Consider the following 25,565-nt stretch of genomic DNA (forward strand, 5'->3'; position numbering starts at 1 on the left):
CATTTGCCAAGGCAGAATACTCTGAGTGCAACCCAATCCAGAAATCTGGCAGTGGCTTCTGATTAAATTCAATTTTCACAGAACTGCTTGTTGCAATTTCGATGAGGCTCTCTTGCTCAGATATCTGTAAGTGGACTGGAGACAGGGGATAAAAGGGATAACGAATCCAGTTGTTTGTGTCATCCGTTTTGGGAAAGTCCCTGCGTAATTGCGCACCCAACACACACAGGTGCTTCGCTATATCACATTTGACAATGTCCGTAAGCTTGAGTTAGTTCATTTACACACAAAAAATCATACAATGATGGAAAGACCTGTGTGATGTCCTTGTTAATGCAGACAGAGAAGAGCTCCAACTTCTTAATCATAGCCTCAATTTTGTCCTGCACATTGAATATACACTGCTCAAAAAGAAAGAAAGATGAGATCCTCAGACCCCTTGTGAGACCATATGCTGACACATGCACATTTGTGGCCTGCTGGAGGTCATTTTGCAGGGCTCTGGCAGTGCTCCTCCTTGCACAAAGGCGGAGGTAGCGGTCCTGCTGCTGGGTTGTTGCCCTCCTACGGCCTCCTCCACATCTCCTGATGTACTGGCCTGTCTCCTGGTAGCGCCTCCATGCTCTGGACACTACGCTGACAGACACAGCAAACCTTCTTGCCACAGCTCGCATTGATGTGCCATCCTGGATGAGCTGCACTACCTGAGCCACTTGTGTGGGTTGTAGACTCCGTCTCATGCTACCACTAGAGTGAAAGCACCGCCAGCATTCAAAAGTGACCAAAACATCAGCCAGGAAGCATAGGAACTGAGAAGTGGTCTGTGGTCACCACCTGCAGAACCACTCCTTTATTGGGGGTGTCTTGCTAATTGCCTATAATTTCCACCTTTTGTCTATTCCATTTGCACAACAGCATGTGAAATTTATTGTCAATCAGTGTTGCTTCCTAAGTGGACAGTTTGATTTCACAGAAGTGTGATTGACTTGGAGTTACATTGTGTTGTTGTAACGGGTGTCCTCCTCCTCTTCAGACGAAGAGGAGGAGTAGGGATTGGACCAAAGCGCAGCGTGATATTTGGACATAATGAAGTTTATTAAAGTACTGACGAAAACCGAAAACACTTCAACAAACTACAAAATAAGAAAACGACGTAGACAGACCTGAACATGGAACTTACATAAATGCACGAAGAACTCACGAACAGGAACGGACTACATCAAACGAACAAACAAACCGAAACAGTCCCGTGTGGTGCAACATACACAGACACAGAAGACAATCACCCACAAACAAACAGTGTGAACAGCCAACCTATATATGGTTCTCAATCAGAGGAAACGTCAAACACCTGTCCCTGATTGAGAACCATATAAGGCTAATTACAAGTGACCTAAACATAGAAACACAAAACATAGAATGCCCACCCCAACTCACGCCCTGACCAACTAGACACATACAAAAATAACATAAAACAGGTCAGGAACGTGACAGAACCCCCCCCTCAAGGTGAGAACTCCGGACGCACCACCAAAAGTCTAGGGGAGGGTCTGGGTGGGCATCTGTCCATGGTGGCGGCTCAGGCTCTGGGCGTGGTTCCCATCCCACCATAGTCAATCCCCGCTTTCGTATCCCCCTCTCAATGACCACCCTCCAAATAAACCCACCTAAATTAAGGGGCATCACCAGGATAAGGGGCATCACCAGGATAAGGGGCATCACCAGGATAAGGGGCATCACCAGGATAAGGGGCATCACCAGGATAAGGGGCATCACCAGGATAAGGGGCAGCTCCGGACTGAGGGACGGCAGCTCCGGACTGAGGGACGGCAGCTCCGGACTGAGGGACGACAGCTCCGTACTGGCTGACGGCTCTGGCTGGTCATGGCTCGCTGACGGCTCTGACTGGTCATGGCTCGCTGACGGCTCTGGCTGGTCATGGCTCGCTGACGGCTCTGGCTGGTCATGGCTCGCTGACGGCTCTGGCTGGTCATGGCTCGCTGACGGCTCTGGCTGGTCATGGCTCGCTGACGGCTCTGGCTGATCCGGTCTGGCGGAAGGCTCTGGCTGATCCGGTCTGGCGGAAGGCTCTGGCTGATCCGGTCTGGCGGAAGGCTCTGGCTGATCCGGTCTGGCGGAATGCTCTGGCTGATCCGGTCTGGCGGAAGGCTCTGGCTGATCCGGTCTGGCGGAAGGCTCTGGCTGATCCGGTCTGGCGGAAGGCTCTAGCGGCTCCTGTCTGGCGGAAGGCTCTAGCGGCTCCTGTCTGGCGGAAGGCTCTAGCGGCTCCTGTCTGGCGGACGGCTCTAGCGGCTCCTGTCTGGCGGACGGCTCTAGCGGCTCCTGTCTGGCGGACGGCTCTGAAGGCTCATGGCAGATGGGCGGCTTTGCAGGCTCATGGCAGACGGGCGGCTTTGAAGGCTCAGTACAGACAGGCAGTTCATGCGGCGCTTGGCAGACGGACAGTTCAGACGGCGTTGGGCAGACGGGCAGTTCAGACGGCGTTGGGCAGACGGGCAGTTCAGGCGCCGTTGGGCAGACGGGCAGTTCAGGCGCCGTTGGGCAGACGGGCAGTTCAGGCGCCGTTGGGCAGACGGGCAGTTCAGGCGCCGTTGGGCAGACGGGCAGTTCAGGCGCCGTTGGGCAGACGGGCAGTTCAGGCGCCGTTGGGCAGACGGGCAGTTCAGGCGCCGTTGGGCAGACGGGCAGTTCAGGCGCCGTTGGGCAGACGGGCAGTTCAGGCGCCGTTGGGCAGACGGGCAGTTCAGGCGCCGTTGGGCAGACGGGCAGTTCAGGCGCCGCTGGGCAGACGGCAGACTCTGGCCGGCTGAGACGCACTATAGGCCTGGTGCGTGGTGCCGGAACTGGAGGTACCGGGCTAAGGACACGCACCTTCAGGCTAGTGCGGGGAACAACAACAGGGCACACTGGACTCTCAAGGCGTACTATAGGCCTGGTGCGTGGTGCCGGAACTGGTGGTACCGGGCTGAGGGCACGCACATCAGGGCGAGTACGGGGAGAAGGAACAGTGCGTACAGGGCTCTGGAGACGCACAGGAGGCTTAGTGCGTGGTGCCGGAACTGGAGGCACTGGGCTGGATACACGCACCACAGGGAGAGTGCGTGGAGGAGGAACAGGGCTCTGGAGACGCACAGGAGGCGTTGTGCGTGCTGTAGGCACTGTCTTAACCAGACGGCTAGCACGCTCCTCAGGACGAGTATGGAGAGCTGTTCCCGGTGACATTAACTCACCAACACGTTCATTCGGACGGATGCCGTGCCTCATGCACCAAACCAGTACATCCCTCATAACTCTCTCCTCCAATTTCTCCATTAACTCCTTTACTGTCTCTTCGTCACTCACCTCCAAATCCGCCCTCACCGGCTCCTTACGGTAAGCAGGAGAAGTTGGCTCACATCTCCCGACTGACCCAACTAAACTACCCGAGAGCCCCCCCCCCAAGAAATTTTTGGGTTTGACTTACGGGCTTCCAGCCTTGTTTCCGTGCTGCCTCCTCATATCGCCGCCTCTCTGCTTTCGCTGCCTCCAGCTCAGCTTTGGGGCGGCGATATTCTCCTGGTTGAGCCCAGGGTCCTTTTCCGTCCAATATTTCCTCCCAAGTCCACGAGTCCTGCGATCGCTGTTGCGCTCTCTCACGCCGCTTGATCCATGGTTGGTGGGTGATTCTGTAACGGGTGTCCTCCTCCTCTTCAGACGAAGAGGAGGAGTAGGGATTGGACCAAAGCGCAGCGTGATATTTGGACATAATGAAGTTTATTAACGTACTGACGAAAACCGAAAACACTTCAACAAACTACAAAATAAGAAAACGACGTAGACAGACCTGAACATGGAACTTACATAAATGCACGAAGAACTCACGAACAGGAACGGACTACATCAAACGAACAAACAAACCGAAACAGTCCCGTGTGGTGCAACATACACAGACACAGAAGACAATCACCCACAAACAAACAGTGTGAACAGCCAACCTATATATGGTTCTCAATCAGAGGAAACGTCAAACACCTGTCCCTGATTGAGAACCATATAAGGCTAATTACAAGTGACCTAAACATAGAAACACAAAACATAGAATGCCCACCCCAACTCACGCCCTGACCAACTAGACACATACAAAAATAACATAAAACAGGTCAGGAACGTGACAGTTGTTTAAGTGTTCCCTTTATTTTTTTGAGCAGTGTAGTTGCTGAGAGTCCCTGTAATCCTAGATTCAGATCATTCCGTCTAGAAAAAACATCACCTAGATAGGCCAGTCGTGTGAGAAACTTGTCATCATGCAAGAAATCAGACAAGTGAAAATTATGGTCAGTAAAGAAAACTTTAAGCTCATCTCTCAATTTAAAAAAATGTGTCAATACTTTGCCCGTTGATTACCAGGGCACCTATGTATGTTGTAAAAGCGTTACATGGTCGCTGCCCATATCATTGCATAGTGCAGAAAATACACGAGAGTTCAGGGGCCTTGCTTTAACAAAGTTAACCATTTTCACTGTAGTGTCCAAAACGTCTTTCAAACTGTCAGGCATTCCCTTGGCAGCAAGAGCCTCTCGGTGGATGCTGCAGTGTACCCAAGTGGCGTCGGGAGCAACTGCTTGCACGTTACCACTCCACTATGTCTCCCTGTCATGGCTTTTGCGCCATCAGTACAGATACCAACATGAGCAGCAGCTACGTTTGGCTACATACGGACCGTTAGTGAAATACCCTCGTGAGAGTAACGGTTAATGTGATTGGATGTTAATTATTTGACTAGGCTACCTGTATTTGACATTGTGTTGTTATTTCGCTGAACACTAGATGGTTTCATTTTATTTTTGGCAGTGAAACGAGGCTACTCAGGCGAGAAAAAAAACTCACCCAAATGTATAGCCCTGTTAGAAAATATAAATGGAATGTTTGAAAATGTGAAGATAAAAAATCTAAAATAAATAAATAAATAATGATTATTTATTTTTTAAATGTGAATCACATTTTTAACGGCATTGTGCGTACCACCCCAGTTTGGGAATACCTGATCTATGGTGTCGGGGAACATGGGGATTTGCTCCAGACTTTTTAATGTCCTCTCAACCCTCAGTCACAAACTATTCTGCATTTTACAACACCATTGCCTGTCATATCAGCTCACGATAAGCTCCATGAATGGAGGAACATGCCCAGTCCACCTTTAGTTTGGCTTTGATTACACAACTAAGCAACCGTGCTCCATACCAGTCCAATGTTCTTCCTTGTTAACCCTCCTGCTGTGTTTCGGTCGAATTAGACAGATTTACAAATTTTCTCTCCGAAAAATGTAGTTAATTTAATCTGATTGTCATAAGGTTCCATGACTTTGTCCACACAGGGCATCTGAACACAGAAAATACATTTTGATGATTTTCACAAAATTTAGGGTGTTTTATTTAACTTTTGTACTCCTGTGGTGTTCCCGGTCAAAAAAGGCCGGTCATTAGAAATGAATGGGTGAGACTACAATTAGTGTATAAAATTGAGTTCAGGCACATGCCCATTCATCAGATGGACACACTTCCTCTCCCAGACCCCCACATGCATGTGTGTTTGAGCACACACACACCTCACTCCCTTTCTTGGCTTCCATGGCAACCCCCAAGGGAACCTTTCCCCAATAGAATCTTTCCCCCACGGGAACCACACCTGTTGGCATTCTCACAAATAATCGCAGCTCTGGTATATGAAGCTTTTTTGAGGCCTTGCTCACAATTAATTCTGTGGCAGCACAATGACCAAACAATATTGATCATATCTTTGATCATGACACTGGTGAGGAGAGAGTCCTTGTTAAACTTTGACACAAAGTAGTCTGTGATAAATAGCACAATATGTTTCATCTGAGTATTTGTCATAGTCAAAATAATCCATATATTATGCTTTTTTTTAAACTCAAAAACGAGTTGTATGAGCTCAGGTCAATGAGGCCTACAGGCCATAAATAGCAAATTGAAGTTCAAAACTTGTAATGTTCACAAGAATTTAAGTTGATAAAAACATCTAACACAACATTAGGTGATAATACATGTATTATTATGGTTTTATAATCAGCTATAATGGGGCGGTCATTTTGGACCGGGAACACAGAATTAATTAACATGAAACGAACACAACAGAAAAGTTAAAAGCTATGGAACAAATAGCATTTTATCAACACCTCAGTAAATATTACAGCACGTTTCCCCTGGGAACTCACAATGTACACACAATGTGTTCTTAACCTGTTTATGCCCAGACACAGATTGTGATTGAATAGTGTTCAGTCTCTCTTTGTTCACAGTTCCTTTTCATCGTCTCATATCGTTAGAGCTACATGACTAGAACTAGCTAGAACCCGAGTCATATACATTGAGTATACAAAACATTAGGAACACCTGCTCTTTCCATGACCTAGACTTACCAGGTGAAAGCTATGATCCCTTATTGATGTCACTTGTTAAATCCACTTCAAATCAGTGTAGATTAAGGGGAGGAGACAGGTTAAAGAAGGATTTTTAAGCCTTGAGACAATTGAGACATGGATTGTGTATGTGTGCCATTCAGAGGGGGAATGGGCAAGACAAAAGATTTAAGTACCTTTGAATGGGGTATGGTGGTAGGTGCCAGGGGCACTGGTTTGAGTGTGTCAAGAATTGCAAGAACTGCAACTCTGCTGGGTTTTTCAGGCTCAACAGTTTCCCCTGTGTATCAAGAATGGTCCACCACCCAAAGGACATCCAGCCAATTTGACACAACTGTGGAAAGCATTGGAGTCAACATGGGTCAGCATCCCTGTGGAACAGAAATTCGACACTTTGTAGAGTCCATGCCTGACCAATTGAGGCTGTTCTGAGGGCAAAGGGGGTGCAACTCAATATTAGGACAGTGTTCCTATTGTTTTGTACACTCAGTGTATATATAGAGATTTGGGTCAATTCGGTTTCTATCTGAACATTCTGAGAGCGCCACTTTCTCCTCCATAGCCGTTGCTAAGTGATCGATGACACTTCCGCGTTGTGCTGTTTATTTCTGATAGTTTTCAAAACCTATGAAGATGTCCAGTGAAAGCAAATATGCCATTTATTAACACAACACAGTACCGACTTGGATACACATTATCCCGAATGCTAATCAATAAAAACGTCTGTTAAATTCGCTGCTCTGTTTTGCGTGTTTACAGTGGGTCATTTCATAGTGAACTGTCGGAAGCGCTCTAGTATTGTTACATCACCAAAATGTTTTTAGAATAAAGGCGCTAACATGGCAGCCGTTCTAAAACATGGCCAAACTCTGGATATACTGTATGTGGCTTTGGCTAGAACTTGATTTTGTAAATTTTATTTAACCTTTATTTAACTAGGCAAATCAGTTAAGAACAAATTCTTATTTACAACGCCGGCCTACCCCGGCAAAACCCGGACGACACTGGGCCAATTGTGCGCCGCCATATGGGACACCCAATCACAGCCGGATGTGATGCAGCCTAGAATTACACTGCCCCTCTGTGGCAATGAGAAGTAATGCAAGTGTTCTCTAAACCCATACAGTACACCACCACATCCAATAGCTTTCAATTGTATTGTTGTACTCTGCAGGACATCAAGTTTAGACCTACACCATTATATTCAGAGAATGGTTCCTGAAAAATACCACTTGTTATAAACAGAGCAGCAGCTCAATATATCCTCTACACCTGTGTGTTTTTCAGGTGTTTACTGCCCTGCTGCTGATGTCATGACTGACAGTATGAACTGCAAATACTGCCGGGAAGACCTAAGTGGGAAGAAGTACGTTAAACAGGAGGAGAAGCCTGTCTGTGTCCGATGCCATGACCAGTTCTGTGCCAACACTTGCACTGAGTACCGCCACCTTATTGGCATCGACTCCAAGGTGTGTGTGTTCAGTGACATCTCCCATGTCTAAGATACTGGCATTAAATATATATATATATATGTGTAAATATGTTTTTTTTGTGTGTTTCCATATGGGGTTGTCTTTACCAGCATGACTGACTGTCGAGATGTGTTTATGAGTCCACACTATCTACCAAGCATCTGAGGAAGAAAACAGTTACTCTCGTTCCCTCCTCCCTGACCTCCCTGACCTCCCTGACCTTCCTTCCTTCCTTCCTTCCTTCCTTCCTTCCTTCCTTCCTTCCTTCCTTCCTTCCTTCCTTCCTTCCTTCCTTCCTTCCTTCCTTCCTTCCTTCCTTCCTTCCTTCCTTCCTTCCTTCCTTCCTTCCTTCCTTCCTTCCTTCCTTCCTTCCTTCCTTCCTTCCTTCCTTCCTTCCTTCCTTTAGGAGCTGCAACATAAGGGCCCCTATTGGCACGCAGACTGCTTTCACTGCTCCAAGTGCTACAAGTCGTCAGCCAAGGAGTCTTTCAGTGCTAAGGATGACGGCATCATATGTGGGAAGTGTAGCTCCCGAGAGGATGCCCCTCGTTGTCACACCTGCTACAAATCCATTCTAGCCGGTAGAGGGCACTATGGGCTAAGACTCACTGTCACTGATATGAGTTAACATGAAATTCAGCAAGTGATATTTATACCCACTGTTTTTAACGGCAATGCTACCAAATACGAATTGAGTGTATGTAAACTTCTGACTCACTGGGAATGTGATGAAAGAAATCAAATCTGAAATAAATCCTTCGCTCTAGTATTATTCTGACATTTCACATTCTTAAAATAAAGTGGTGATCCTACCTGACCTAAGACCGGGAATTTTTACTAGGATTAAATGTCAGGAATTGTGAAATACTGAGTTTAAATGCATTTGGCTAAGGTGTTTGTAAACTTCCGACTTCAACTGTATGTTAGCACAACTGTTGTGCTGATTAAAGAAACAATAAAACTGTCCTTCTTTAGACTAGTTGAGTATCTGGAGCATCAGCATTTGTGGATTCGATTACAGGCTCAAAATGGCCAGAAACAAATAACTTTTTTTCTGAAACTCGTCAGTCTATTCTTGTTCTGAGAAATGAAGGGAGGCCCAGGTGCACAACTGAGCAAGAGGACAAGTACATTAGAGTGTTAGTTTGATAAACAGACACCTCACAAGTCTTCAACTTCAGAAATGAGAATTAACCAAAAATGTAAGCAATTGTCTTAGGATGGTGCTGGACCGTATTTTATTGTCCTCAGCACAAGGTGCACCTGTGTAATGATCATGCTGTTCAATCAGCTTCTTGATATGCCACACCTGTCAGGTGGGTGGAATATCTTTGCAAAGGAGAAATGCTCACTAACAGGGATGTAAACAAATTTGTGCACTATATTTGAGAGAAATAACCTTTTTGTGTGTATGGAACATTTCTGGGATTTTTTATTTCAGCTCATGAAACATGGGACCAACATGTTGCGTTTATATTTTTGTTCAGTGTAAATAAAAGTTCAAATCCAGGCATATCAAACGGTTGCGCAAAACACAGTGCCCTAATGAGGATTCCCCTCTAAATTGACTTTACTCTCTCCTGCCCCCTATCTAGGCCCTCACCACAGGGGGAGTGAACTACCAAGAGCAGCCATGGCACTCGGAGTGTTTTGTCTGCAGCTCTTGTCAAAAGCCACTGGCTGGGACGCTTTACCTCCCATGAGGAGGCTTTCTGTGTGGACTGCTACAAGACTACTGTAGCCAATAAATGCAGCAGCTGCCAGAACCCCATTACAGGTCAAAACAAACACGCACACACAAATAGTTTGTTGTTTATTCTCTGTCCTTCAGGTTTCGGCAAAGCCACCAATGTGGTGAACTACGAGGGCAGCTCCTGGCATGAGTACTGCTTCAACTGCAAGAAGTGTTCCCTGAGCCTGGCTAACAAGTGAGTTGTGGCCAAGGGGATATCTTCTGCTCAGACTGGGCCAAGAAGCTCTGAGGTGAACTTGGAACAGAAATAGTGGGCCTACGATGCCAGTGTGTCTGGTTGTAACGCTGAAAGCAATTGTTTTACATTTAATTTTACAGTGATAGTGTGGGATACAAATATCTGGGTTAGAATCAGTTGATTCAGTGGGGTATTCAAGTATCTTTGTTAAGATTGGGGTCATATTCAATAGGAGACATTTCAACCCTGGGGTACATCATAACTGTAACTGTTCATTCAAAGGTCTTAAAGGGAAAGACGACGTCCCATAGCGATGACTTATAATAGCTATTGTGACGAGTATGGCATTTGTGTGGGTTTGTTATCAGGAATAAAATATATTATTTCCACAAAACATTGCGAAGGACTCTGCTTTTCTTTAGTCATCATGATAGTTGTAATTACATTGCATTGTCATATATTGGGCTCAGTATATACTATTTTATTTTTTATAAAACACGATTCAGATGCTCATCTCAGCACCATGGACAGCTGCCTAATCAATCCAGTAACAGACATTTCACTTTACAGTGTATATGACATCAAAACTAAGAGATTGAAAATGTAACAAACATGCATTAATTTCAAGGTTGTAAAGAGCAGTAATCTGGGAAGAACAGATCTTACACCCAGCCTAAAGGCGGATTCACTGGCACAGCATGTAAAACAAAGAGGTAAGAAGTGAGGGGGTGGAGCGACAGTCATATATTGGGTTTCAAGGTGTGTGTAGACGAATGCAGGTCTCACTGACACCAGAACACTACAGGTCTCACGGACACCAGAACACTACAGGTCTCACTGACACCAGAACACTACAGGTCTCACTGACACTAGAACACTACAGGTCTCACTGACACCAGAACACTACAGGTCTCACTGACACTAGAACACTACAGGTCTCACTGACACCAGAACACTACAGGTCTCACTGACACTAGAACACTACAGGTCGCACCCATCCATTTAGGAATAGATACAATGGTTAATAGCACCATCCATTAAGTGACTTTAAACCAGGATCATCTGCCTGTTGCAGGCACCTAATTATTTGGTAAGTCAATTGACCATTTATATCATAGACTTTTAAAAATTATACTTTAACTTCACTTTAATGATGTTGACCAAGTTCTTCAGAATTTGTACATTTATTTGTGATTAAACAAAAATGTTAGTTGAATCCAAGACAGCAGTTTACACAGGGATAAAGTGTAAAGTGGCGAACCAATTTTTTTGGGGGGGGTGGATGCTTCATATGATATAAAATATATGTCGAACTCAGTTCTCTGTTTAGTATATCCATTTCCTACTAAATATCATTGTAATCATAATGTCATCTCTCATTCATGTCATAAATTGTAATATTTTATGGTTGTCTATAATTCTGCTATAGATTATTCTAGATGTTCATTACTGTAAATATGGCCAGTCTCATGTTGAGTTACACACTGGAGTATGAAAGTTCGTTTCATATGATTTCAATCCCTTTCTGACTTCATCCCTTTTGATTTGAACAAATCCTTCCATACATGTTGTCCCATGGTAGAAGTGGTCCGAAAGTTACTTTTTAGACCTGAATAGCCATTTTGCCTTCCCTAACCTACAATGAGACAGCCATGTCTTCATCACTGAAAAATATAAACGGTTGAGTCTGATATCATTTGAAATGTGGTCAAACTATTTGATCATTTCTTGAAAAAATGTAAAATGTAAAATAAATTAGAAAACAGTTTGACAACAGTGTTTGTAAGCTTTCAAATAATTTCAAAATCAACAATTTATCTTTTCCAGTGATGAAGACATGATTGTCCCATGGTAGGGTGGGTTATGCAAAATGGGTCAACGTTGAGCATCTCTATGAATGTTTTGTCACTTTCTGACCACTTCTACCGTGGGCGAACATGTATGGAAGGTTTAGTTCAAGTGAAAAGTGGTGCAGTCAGAAAGGGATTGAAATCATATGGAACAACTTTAAAGGCTTTGGCAGAGGGAGCAATGATAACCAAAAGTCAATATGCGAACACATAACAAAGTGCAATAGAGTTGCTATATTCTCTCAGATATTGTATTGTGCTGGTTAATAGCAGCTTAGAAAACTGTCCTTTGGAAAGCGTTTGTCCAAATGTAAAGCGTGTACAATGATTGATAGGCTTTACACAGAAGAACATTTTGCCCTACAAAATAAGATCTTCAAATATGACATTTGAAAGATGTATATAAAACACCAGAGTAAAAGCTTGAATGCTGGTCTTACTGTTACTGATGTTTATTTCAGAGCTGTGATGAACTTCTGTAAGAAACTCCTCCATCTCCTTCTCAGTGTGTCTCTACTAAGCTGTGTCTCTCCCCAGGACCCAGGTAAACAGCTGGCCACAGCACTGCACTGCACTCACACTCAATTACACACACAACTGATCAATAACAAGCCATATGCTGCCAATTTTTGGGGAGAAATACTGTATCTGGAAGAGAGTGAAGATATGAATGGAGATATGGAAGATAAGTACGACCAACAACGATTGACAAAATAAAAAGTGCCTGCTGACAGTGGTCCATGTGCTCTATGTACACCAGAGTGTTCCAGCGTGAGCTTGTGGGGGAAGATGGCTGACTTTACAGGGAATTGCAGCTACTGGCAGCTGAGTCCCGACCTCTCAATCCCTGCCCTGGAGGAGCTCAGTGTGTGTGTCCACCTCAAGCAGCACATGAGCACACCGGCCTGGACAGCCTTCATGTACCGCCACCCTGACGGGCTGCAGGCTGAGCTGGGCCTGGCGGGTCAGGAGGGCCTGGTCCACACCTGGCTGTTTGGGATGAGGTGGTCAGCCCCGCTCCACCTCCCCCTGGGCCACTGGACCTACATCTGTATAACCTGGTCTGGGGCGTCTCACCAGCCAGCCCTCTACGTCAATGGGACCAGTGTGAATGTTACAGCCCATGCTAAGGAATCCCCCCTGTCCCCCTCCTGCTGCAGGCTGGCCGCGCGCGGGACGCTCACCCTGGGCGTCTCACACTACGTAGTTCAAGGGGAGATGCATGTGAAGAATGGTACCAGCTTCAATGGGAGTCTGTCTCTGTACCGCATGTGGGGACATGCGCGCACCCCTGAACAGGTGTCTGACCTGAGCTGCACAGAGGGGGATGAGGTGCGTTGGGATTCTGTCGACTGGCTTACCCTGAGGTGTCCTCCAGTCCCAGACTCCCGTCTACAGTGTGGTGAGACAGGAGACCATTTATATTTTATATAGATTTGGATTGTCTGTACATTTATTTTTAATGTAATTCTCTATGGAAAAACTGATTGGTGTCAGCTATGAGCAGCCATTTTGTATTTCTCCGGTGTCCTCTCCTGTTCCTGTTATGTATCTGGACCCAAGTTCAAATATTGATCTCGTATCCAATGGTGCAAACACAGGGTGCATCATTAAACATGTGTTAAACACCAAACTCAAAGCTCTCTGCAGTTACTTTCAGGTCGTTAGAGATGGTCCTTCTACAGTGCATTCGGTAGATATGTAGATGATAAGTAGTCACAAATCAGAAGGTTAATGGTCTAAACACCAAAGCTATGTTTTGTATCTTATACATTGCTTCTGATCAATTACATCATTTTCATAATTTCTGTCAGCCTGGTCTCTGTATGAAGTTAAAGTCAAGATTGCCATCATCTGCTACGATGGAAACAGTACAGATAAATACAAAGCCAGAGACCTTGCACATCAATGGGTAAGCTACTGGGTCACATTTCACTTCCTGTTGCACAGTGTTTAGAATGATTCCAATATTACTCTCCATATGTAATGTTCTCTATTTTGATGGATCCATTACCTTTATCTACTTGCAGCTCAGACAAATATTACCATCCAACAAATATTATTTGTACAGAGTCTCTGTGTCTTTGTCAACCGGGTAAGAAAAGACCCAATTACACATTTATTACAGGTATATCATGGATTTATTTATGCAATATAAGTAAATCATCTCTTCTCATTTGTAATCTCTAATGCAGGCCATATCACACGGTTGACAGTGTTGGTGAGACATACGAGGAAGAGGTCCAGGTAAGTGTTGAACTCGATGGAATGATGATACTACAATATACAGTATTAACAATAACGTGATAGTTACAAAGTTAAACATTTATTCTGATGATGATCAGTGCACCTTTTTGAGCACAGATGATAGCATGTATTACGATTTTAATTCCCCAGGACAAACCAAAATTGCAGGCTGAATTCAATGTTAACAAGTAAGAAATACTTTATTCTGGTGTTATTCATAAGTTTCACTTTTTGAAAATGGTCTCTATGACACTACTACAATTGGCAAAACATTTACAAAGAAATATACTCACTACCTCACATTTCCAGGAGCTGATTGAAGCTATAGGTTTGGGACTAAAGGGACTTGTGCTTGTTGTTGTTTAATCCTTGTTGTATCACCACACAGCTTTGACTGCCTGGTCCACCTCAACGTGATCCCCAGTTCTGATGTCAGTACAGTGCAGAAACAGGTCTCTCTTTTGCTGAACACCCATCACAACTCTGGATATCTCACACTAATGGCTGACCCCCACAGCATCCAAGTGAGCGCTGTAGGTAAGACACAAAGCATTTCAAAAGAAATCCCACCTCTGGAGAGAAAATAATGACTAAAGAGGAAGTTACCAAGTGATTAGGGCCCTGAGTTTTTCCTGGTCAGGAGGAGAAACACTTGGTTTTATAGATGATCTAGACGTGTGATGAGGAGAACCAATACAGGTCTATGTGGAGAGTGATTGTCTTTTTCCACAGAGGGCTTCCCCCGAGCCACACACATTCCTCCCATTGACATAGTCACTGAAGCCTCTTCTGACACAACTACAGACCTTAGTGTCACGACTGGTGGCAAACTCTCAGGTTAGTGTGTTCCTCATCTGTTTCAGGAAAGGATCCAGTCCATCCCTTCTTCCATCCACAACCAAACTAATTACTGCATGTGATAGGATTTTTGACTTGAAATATAGTGGTTTTAAAATGTCTCCCGTCCACCAGATGTATATACCTTATATTTTACCACGTCTAGACAGATTTTCCGTACTTGATGCACATGTGCTTCGCTTTTCAACTAGCTAAAAGCTAGCTAGTTGGAGTCTGTGTGTCTGTACTTCCATTTGTACCACAGCACGGTAAAGCAAAACAAGAGTTGAAAATATTGAACTCGTGCGGTACACAGAACGCACCGCAGCCTAGTGCTGCACCCCCAATGTAGAGCTGCTCCATTGACAATGAATGACTACCACCGGAACGCAACGAGTTTGATGCATCTGGTGGACATGAGGCGTAAACTGTCTTTCATTACAGACATATATTTTGAGGTTGATGCGAACGTGACCCTTACTGGGTTCTGTGACGATCCGGGACAGACCATCAGTAACTGGGTATGTGTGCTGATAGGACAGCATTTCTTCATTCAAATGCTTGTTTTCCAGATTAATAATTATTCTGCCTGTACTCTGACACTTTCAGCTGCATGGCACTCTACCTGCTGAGATGTCTGTTCTGACCTTCCAGCTGTTGAGAAAGGCATACAGGTATGTATCAGTAAAACGACCCCCCCCCCACCCCCCCACCCCCCACCCCCCCGCCCGCTGGACAGTTGAGCTAATGTAGCTTAATGTGATTAACATGAGGATGCAAGTAACAAGAACATTTCCCAGGACACAGACGTATCTGATATGGGCAGAAAGATTAAATTCTTGTTAATCTCACTGCACTGTCCAATTTACAGTAGCTATTACAGTGAAAGAATACCATGCTATTGTTTGAGGAGAGTGCACAGTTATGAACTTGAAAATGTATCAATGAACCAATTAGGCACATTTGGGCAGACTTGATACGACATTTTTAACAGAAATGCAATGGTTCATTGGATCAGTATAAAACTTTGCACATACACTGTTTGCATGCTTAAGAGGTTTTTAAAGAATAAGCAGATACAGTGGATACAAAGTCGCAGCTAAATCATCAGGTGTTCTGTCTTTCAGTGTGCACCATCCATCTCCACGATCACACACGACTCATTCTGATAGGGTATGTATCGGCCAAGGACATACAAATGACTCCCCTGGTAGTTGAGGCAGCAAGAAATGTAATTGTGAGAGGTTAACATATCCACATTGTAAAATGAAAACGACTTTAACCTGCCGGTATATTCAGGGTCTGTTAGCACTTAACACTGTCATTCTTTCTTGCAGCCTTCCTTGCTCAAAACGTCAAGGTATGATCATAGAAAATAATCACAGAAACATAGAAATAATATTACAAGAGAGTCAGACATACACTGAGGACAACTAAACACTGCATGTAATTTATAATAAAATTGAGTGAACAATATGTAACTATTTGGTTGGAGGATTTTAACTAAGAAGTTTCCCTATCCATCCACAGACACGGCTGCCTGTTCCGAGTGCAGGTGACAACGTCATCAAGTCAAGAGGCGACAACGACAAGGATCCGCACCCTCCTGGAGAAGATATACACCAACGGCCTTATAACCATAGAAACCAAGTCCAAGGACATCAAGATCCGTCATATACGTAAGCTTTGTTTGAATGAAACAAGACCCATAAAACTGAAACTGAAAGGACTCTGGTACTGTCTAGAGAAAAAGAGGCTTGGGGTTGAAGAAACCAAATGGTCAAAAATGTCTTTCCCTTTGATATGAATGATTTGAACTTATTTGATGTGAAAATATAGCATTTGTCCCTATGAATTGTGCAGGCGTTGATGCCTTGTGTTCCTTGTTTGTCCCACCGCCAGGGAGTTGTCTGGAGCACCGTCACCAGACCAGACATGGCCTGTTTGTGTGGCCGGTCACCTGGGCCCCCCAGACTGCCACGCTGCCATGTCAGGGAGACCCCAGCAAGACAGCTAGTAGGCTCTGGTGAGACAAGCTGTCAAGTTGACATACTGTAGTCCATTATGATTATTTATGACAAATTACCAATGATGAAGGGCTCTTGTGGTCTCCACATTTGTTTTTGTCTCTCGTGCTATCGCACAGTTTAGTTTTAGAGTTCTATTGTTTCTGGCTCATTGATTTTATAGCCTATTTCATCTTGCTGTCAGAGACTGTGTGCTGTCTGAAACATACTGACCAAGCTGTCTCTCTTTAACACTGGAAGAAGGATATTTGCATTGAACGATTATAACCAAATCAATTGATGACTACATCTGGAACATGTCCTGCAATAAAAACATGAATCTGTTAGACATCATGAGCAGAGCTAATATTTAAATAATTACCATGATAAATTTTATTATGTGTGTTAAGCATGGAGCCTTACTGTTTGCGAGGGATGTGATATTGTTTGTCTCTGAGACACCTGTTCGCCTCCATTGAGATAAATATGTGATGGCTAACAACACTGGACTGTACAACTATTACTGAGCCTCCTAAAATGCCTTGTGGATTGAATTACGAGGCAGCTAACACAAATATATTCCATTCAATGACTTGAATCTTCCTGTCTCTCATCTGTTTTACCATGGGCGGATGACTCCTGCCACACCTGGACAATGGGCGGATGACTCCTACTTACAGTCTGTTGGGTATACCAATCAGTTGGGGCATCCCAGATCTGCACCAGTGCCCATTTGTGGTTGAGACCATTCCAGACCTAGACAACATTGATGTCACTCCTGGTGAGTTCCTCAATAGTTCTGCTATGTCCATTTAGAACACAACTTTACTGTCCATATGTTACACCCCCCCCCCCCCCCCCCTCCCCCCAGTGCCGCTGAACGGCAAGTTGTGGCATTAATTGCTCTAGCGGCCAACGGCAGGGGCCCAGCCTAGGATTCGAAACCGTCTACCTTTCGGCTTTTGTCTGTGGCCATGATAATCAATGTATTATGCTTTTGATGTTTTCAGAGAATGCAATGGATGTGGTAGAGATGATAGAGAGCCTGCTGCAGGACCATCCAGAACTCAACTGCACTGAACTTGATACTGTTCTGAAGAAACTCAAAACAATTGTTTTCATCAGCTGGGTGACCCCATCTCTGGGCAAAGCTATCATCAGCATCATCTCAGACATGTTGGAGTCTAAGAGCTACCTGCAGCATGTCACCAACCAGTGGGTGTTTTCTCTCTGTTCTACTCAGCCCTACCACACAGATCAGGTGGTAAAAGAAATGGAGCGTTGATCAGGAGGAGGCTTTCTCAAAACCACACAGACGAACACGATAGACCTTGGACCCAGTCCAGTATCCACACTAACATACCACTTAGAATGAAGGAATGTACTGGGCTAATGTTAGTATGGATATTGGATCGTAGCCCTAGTCTATTGAAGCTGTACGAATTGATAATATGTTCTCTCTCTCTCTCTCCCTCTGTCTCTCTCTCCTGTATACTCTGCCATCACTCTTCACTGTGTTCTCTTCTCTGCCTCCTTCTCTTTGCTCTGTAGAATACTGAACATTACAGAGATGGTTGGGGACAAGATGTCTTGTTTTTACCAGACAAATTACACTTTGGTTGCTCCTGCGATGGCGATCTCTGTGGTGGATGTTGACCCTGACCAGTTTCAGAGCCTCACCTTTGGCGTTTCGTCTGCTGCAGAGGGCCTGAACCCTGAGGTTAGCACTAATTAAATTCCATACATAACAATAGTTTACCAGCGTTATCCTTCTAAACACAAGGTAATATAATATAAAGCCAGTTTAACCATCTGTACAGTCATTGATATTGAGATGGCATTCTGGTCATGGCCTTAATTCCTCTTGGTGTTTTAGATTTATATCAACAAGGATCCATTCAAAGGGACGGTTGCATTCATCTCCCTACCCTCAGCCTTGAAGTACAGCTTTCCTCAACACAGTGGTGCCCAGCCGCGGGTTCAGTTTCAGTTTTATGGAGTCCCAACTCTCTTCATGGTAACAGAGTTGCACCACAGCAGGGTTTATTATGTCAGAACTGTATTGTATTAAAGGATGGAAGTAAATCCCAATCCTGTATACTTTCGCTTTCAGAACAACCCGAGTGGGAAGATCCTAAACACGTATGTGGTCTCAGCCAGTGTCACCAATAGCAGTGGCCCCATCAAGGACCTAGAGGAGGATGTTGAGGTGACACTGCATCACCTGATGTCCAATGCAGTATGTGGAACACTTACTGCCCTTACAAAAAAATATTTCAGTTTTGAAACTGCAGTAAAAGTGCAGTAACTGCAGTCGACTGTGGTATTTTGGACACAGTAATTGCAGTCATACTGCACTCTAACTGCAGTTACACTACAAAATTACTCCAGAAAAGAAAATAGTGTTATTTTGGATGCAGTATTTGCAGCATACTTCAGTTGTACTGCACTCAAACTACAGTGTCATGACATGGTCCTTTCTGGGTGTAGATCATCGACACTTAAGGGACAGTCATGTCGAGTGTGTTTCATTTGGTGATCTCCTGAAGGACAGGAAACACACATAACGGTATCTCTTAAAGTGTACATTTCCCAGCTGTCAGGTGTACATCTAAATATTGTGAAATGTGATCAAACATAAAACTATTTGTGAAAAGATGTAATGTGATGTTTACCTTCTAAATGAGAGTATGGATTTTCATATAAAGATTAACTAGTCAGTGGCCACACCCCCGTGAGCCCAGACATCACATTAGGTGTCATGGACCGCCCTTTTCTCTGAAATGTATAAAACCACCCGTGAATAAATTTACATTTCATGCCAAAGAGACCCATGGTAAGCCTGATGTCTCGAATGGTTAAGACCACCCAAACCCCGGTGTAAACTGAGGTTGCAAATGGTTGAACTACAATACTACCTCATGAAATTTACTTCAGACAAGATAACGTGGAGGTGACGAGCCCCACGTTGAAATGGTTAATTTTCTACTACACCAGCCAGAATACAGCTCAACCTCAATATGGCAAAATGGTATGAACTCTGAACTATCGATCACTACATAAAATAAGTTATTAAATCCTAGTCGTCACAGTTATCAGTCTGCAGCTGAGAACGTACGTGGCCTAGCACGAGGACACAGACAATCCTCTAAGAACTACAGGGTACTCCAACGTATCCGCTCTAATCAACACTACGACCAGAAAGACTTTACAAAGGACAATGGCGATCTCTACTGGGCAAACCAGAGTTTTACATCATCGACCCATCTATCGAAGCCCAGCTCAATCATAAATATATATTTTTTTTCAGAATCGGCGGTTATTAGAGTGCATATGATTTTGTATTTACGTAAGCATAGTTTCTCAAGATACGATACAGACTCATTCCTTTGTCTCTCCTCCCCCGCTCTTTCTTCCTCCACCCTTTGTGTAACCAGCTGTCATATCGGGTTAGTCCACTAGGGACTTTTCATGGCATGATTAGTAATCAATGTATAATCTATCCTGTTGTATGTATGTATTCTGTGTGATTATTTAGTTAGTTAGTAAATAAATAATTAAGCCAAGTTGTATATTGCTGACTCATTATGGAAACTAGAGTTCGTGCAGATAACCAAGCATTTTACGACGTTTGGAATGAGATTAATGAGGTAACAATTAATAATCATTTATGGAAGACTAATTGATAAGATATGAAAATATCTGAAGATTCGATTCGGGAAATAGAGACTCTATAAACATTTTTCCCGTGGTGCCCCGACTTCCTAGTTAATTAAAGTTTACATGATTAGTTTAATTACGTAGTAATAATAATTACACAGAGAATTGATTTGATAAAATAACAATCTTCACATTAAGGATACTAAAGACACGACAACAGTTATACTGCACTCTAACTGCAATCCATTTTCGTAAGGGTGACAATAAATCAATTGAACAACCACTTGTAAAATGATCAATCAAACCCATATTTTACTGCCTGATCCAATTATATTTTCTCTTGAAGTTTGGTAAGGAGGTGCAGTGTGTCTACTGGGACTTCAATCAAAATGGTGGGTCCCACAATAAATCACTGAAGAATTATCAAACAAATAAAATCAGAACATTTTGCAAAGAGTATACTTCGAGTTGATTTGTGTGTGTGTTATATCAGAGGTAGATGGAGTATTTTGTTTATATTACTACAGGTGGAAAGGGAGGATGGGAACGGCATGGATGCATGAAGCACAACACCAGTGCTGACTATACCACATGCCTGTGTGACCACCTCACTCATTTTGGAGTACTTCTGGTAATGACCCTCTTTTAAACGCACCATGGCCGGTCACCTTACAAAACTTTACAGAAGCTTTGTTGTCACTATGATGTCATTCTCTACCCCACTGTCCTCACTTGTATTGTAGGACGTATCCAGGACACCCATCGACATACCAAATGAGGAAATTCTGACCATCATAACTTATCTTGGCTGTGGTGTATCCTCTCTCTTCCTGGGAATCACTGTGTTGACATACACAGCATTTGAGTATGAATCAATCAAGTTAAATACTGTACACCCGGCACCTTCCTTTTTTCTAGAGTGTTACCGTCTTCCTGTTTTCACACTGTATCATCTTTTCGTCTTTTGTAAAGTAACTTATTCTTTCCACAGCCTCCTCCTTTTTTCATACACTTTATACAGTCTACTTGATTCTTGCCCTCTCTACTTTCTCTCTGTCTCACATCCCCCCATCTTCCCTCACAGGAAGCTCCGCAGAGACTATCCATCCAAGATCCTCATCAACTTGTCTCTGGCGCTGCTGGGGCTCAACATGGTTTTCCTGGTCAACTCCTGGCTCTCCTCCTTTGGCAGCTATGGGCTCTGTGTGGCGGTGGCTTCCACACTGCACTACTTCCTGCTGGCCTCTTTCACCTGGATGGGCCTGGAGGCTGTGCACATGTACTTTGCCTTGGTCAAAGTCTTCAATGTTTATGTACCCTCCTACATCCTAAAGCTCTGTGCCCTGGGATGGGGTGAGATCAACCTCTCAGTTCATTTAGAATATCAGTAAAATGTATTTTTTTATATATATATTTTTACTAGTTATGAGTATTCCCTGTTACTTTTATAAATTGAACCATATCACCTGTTCTCCTTCTCCATCTTCCTACCCTCTTGCAGGAATCCCTCTGGTTCTGTGTTGCCTTGTTCTGGTTGTGAAGAGAGATTCTTATGGCAGTGAGTCCATGGAACCACTGGATAACTCCGAGGCATTGTGGGTATTAGATTCATCCTGCGGTAGTTTATCGTTCCCGGTCATTAGATGATCAGCACTTTTTTTATGACACTGAATGACAAGTATCTGACACTCTCAATGTCAACTCAAGTCAAAACTTTATACAGTTAAATTGAGCTACGTGTAGATGATGGATGACCATTGTGTGGTACTAGTGTCTGTATAGTATATCTGTGTATTGTAGATTCTGGACTGAGGTTGTTATTCATATGCGTAGATAAATCCTACTCTCTCCTATTATCAGCTGCTGGATCCAAGATGAAGTGGCTTTCTATGTGTCTGTGGTGGGCTACATTCTGCTGGTGCTGCTGTGTAACATGGCTATCTTCGTGGTGGTCCTGGTCCAGATCCGCCACATGCGGGTCAATCAGCAAGCCGGCATCCACAGCGGACTCCTTCTGCAGGACCTGAAGGGGGTGTCCAGTCTCACCTTCCTGCTGGGTCTTACCTGGACTGTGGCTTTCTTCGCCTGGGGGCCAGCCAAGGTTCCTCTCCTATACGTCTTCTGTGTCCTGAACGGTTTGCAAGGTAAGTGACTGCTGCCAAGCAACAGGCGTTTGTCTGTTTAAGTCATAGGGTATAAGGTATAGGGTATAACCTGATGCCAGTTCATCCCTTTAACCTTTTACTGCAGTGGGCTAAATCAGGGTCACACAGAGTGATTATTGGTAGTCTTACACAAATCTACTTTGAAACAAAAGTATACACCTCACACACATATACGATGTCAGATATAGAGTTGAAATTTATTCAATTTTGAGTTTGCATCCCAATATTACACTTTATATACTAAACATCACAGAAGACTGAACTATAACAAAACTGTTTGACATAGAAACACCAGATTTTATTCGTTTTCTTTTAAATAATCTTTATTAATTATGCAATTATGAATTTTTAAAATTCCATTCTACCCATGAGGCCAAAGAGGGTGCTTTTGTTATTCAAATCAAATCAAATTTTATTTGTCACATACACGTGTTTAGCGGATGTTATTGCGTGTGTAGCGAAATGCTTGTATTTGACTACAGGAAAGGGCTACGTCATAGGGTATTGGGTATATATCGTATAACCTAACCTCAGTCTCACCACTGTGTTTCAGGGTTCTTTATATTTCTGTTCCACTGTCTGATGAAGGAGAATGTGAGGAAACAATGGAGAATCCATTTGTGCTTTGGCAGCTTAAGACTCCAAGAATACTCTGGTATTTACAACCACATATCAATATACCTTCCTACCACCCACATTTGAAATGAAACTACTCAGTTTGACCATTGTCATATTCAATTAAATATATACAAAAAATACATGTTGATGTTGATGTGAAAATAAAAAGTTATAGATGTATAACTTGTCTTGTTCAGAATGGAGCCATACTGCCACAGTTGGAGCCAAATCCAGGCCTAGCCCTCTGGTGCGCATGCCCTCAGTGAGGTCCATCAAGTCCAGTGCCACAGATAGCACCTCTGCCTCCTCCGACTCCAGTCAACGACAAGTCTCCATCAGAAGACCTAATTTGGGTGAGATCCCATTTTTTCCAAGTAAGAATCATTCTGATTTATCATTATTCTATGACACCTATTAGGACATTATCATGAGTAATTAGAGAGAAGGTGCTTATGGTGTAAATATATGTTCTTCTTGTTACGCCCTGGTTGGCAGACCTCGTGTATGAGAATTGCTTGGCACTACCACGCTTCCAACGCAACCACACTCCTCTTCCTCACAAGAGCGCCTCTTTCCCAGAGGAGGGGAACTAAGAGGGGCCCACTTGGCAAGACGGATCTCACCCAAGACATCGGCTACCCATCCCTTAACACCTTTCAAAATCAGCAAGGAGGAACACCTTTTCATTTGTGCTAAATGAATGAATAGAAAAACAAAGATTGTAAGTCAACTTGTGCAGTCTGAAATATCAGACATAGCTTGCTTCTGTGTAACATGGCAGCTTGTGCTTTGACTCAATCTTATAAACGCACTTGTCAAGGAAGTCTCCCTAAGAGAGTAGCATGTGCACAGTATGATAAAGTAAATGATTTGGGTCATAATATGAATGATGTTTTTAATTTCTTCTTACATTGGAACACATAAAAATGCAGTTATATCTGATGAGTGAATTCCTGATGATCATCCTTACTGATCTATTCATTGTACTTTAAGGTGTGACAAATTAGACTAGTCTGTAAACGTGTGTAAAACTGACAATAAATGACATAGACTGCAATCATTTTTTAAATATCAGTATTTGTGTCAGCATCAAAGTATTATGCAAGATGAAAAATACAAGTATGCGCCTGAAAATTTGGGATGGGAGCACTGACACCAGTTATTGTGTTGATTTGTGGCGGGTTGGTGCTCTCTACTGCCCCCTGCTGCTACATTAAATATCTACATGGGCAAATATGATCTATTAGCATATTTTGACAAGATATTCGCCTGACCACACTAACAATGGAAATACATGTCCTCAAGGATGGATGGCAGACGTGATCAGGTGGAACCATTCTTGCACAGATGAGACAATGAGCCAGGCATTTCCATTCAACACCAATGTGGATGAGCATTAGAGGGAGAGAGAGAGAGACACAGCTGCATGTGTTTTTTACAAAAGGATAGATTTGGAGTTAGCTAAACTTGGATGTTTTGGCAGGGACATATACAGGATGCTACCCTCCACAGGATGGCATTCGCTCCAGATCAAAATTCCAAACCTACAACCTAATTTTGAACAAAATTACCTGGAGGGATTACTGCTACCAAGGATTCCTCTTTCAAGCTATACGGAGGGTGCTCTAGCAAACAAACCGCAGAGACCTGAGGACACCACCCAACCTGAAACTGAGTGAGTAGTTGGAGTAGCAGAGCCCTCCAACTCTCAGAGCCAGGAAGCAGGGGTGAAGGTAGCATAAGACCCAGGGGTGGAACCAGAGACCTCTGAGGGCTCAGAAGTCGGTTCCACTGACAGCAGCCTGACAGGAAGTGATGAAGAGGACACGTAGAGAGATTGGTGGAAAGTGACACACTGAGGGCTGAGGAATTGAACTGTTGGCATGGAAGTACTCTGTTCTTGAATACTTGGCGATTTTAATAAAAAATTCAAAAAAGTGATTTATATATTTTTGATTATTTCCCTTAAAAACACATAAAAAATGTGCAACATCGCTTTAATGTATTTTATACTAAGAATTTGTGTAATGAACTAAATGATCTTGGTCTTGATATGAGTCATCTGGAATGGAAACACAATTATGGACTAAAGCCTTGGAGAAGTGTAAAACTGAAAGGGTTTACATCCGTGTTTCTCATTGGCTCTCTCGTAGTGGACTCGATTTCAACCTTAAAGCTGAAACTCAAGTGTCTGTCTTGTCATATGATTTATTTTGAGATGGAAGATCTATTTGACAAATTTACCAATGGCAACCATGCATGATATTGTGTTTATTCTTTCACCTGTATTATTGATTGCTTGTAGATGTTGCCATAAGGCAGCAGATTGGTTTGTGTGAA

This window comes from Salvelinus alpinus, chromosome 24 (genome assembly GCF_045679555.1).
Source record: "Salvelinus alpinus chromosome 24, SLU_Salpinus.1, whole genome shotgun sequence".
NCBI classification, from domain to species: domain Eukaryota; kingdom Metazoa; phylum Chordata; class Actinopteri; order Salmoniformes; family Salmonidae; genus Salvelinus; species Salvelinus alpinus.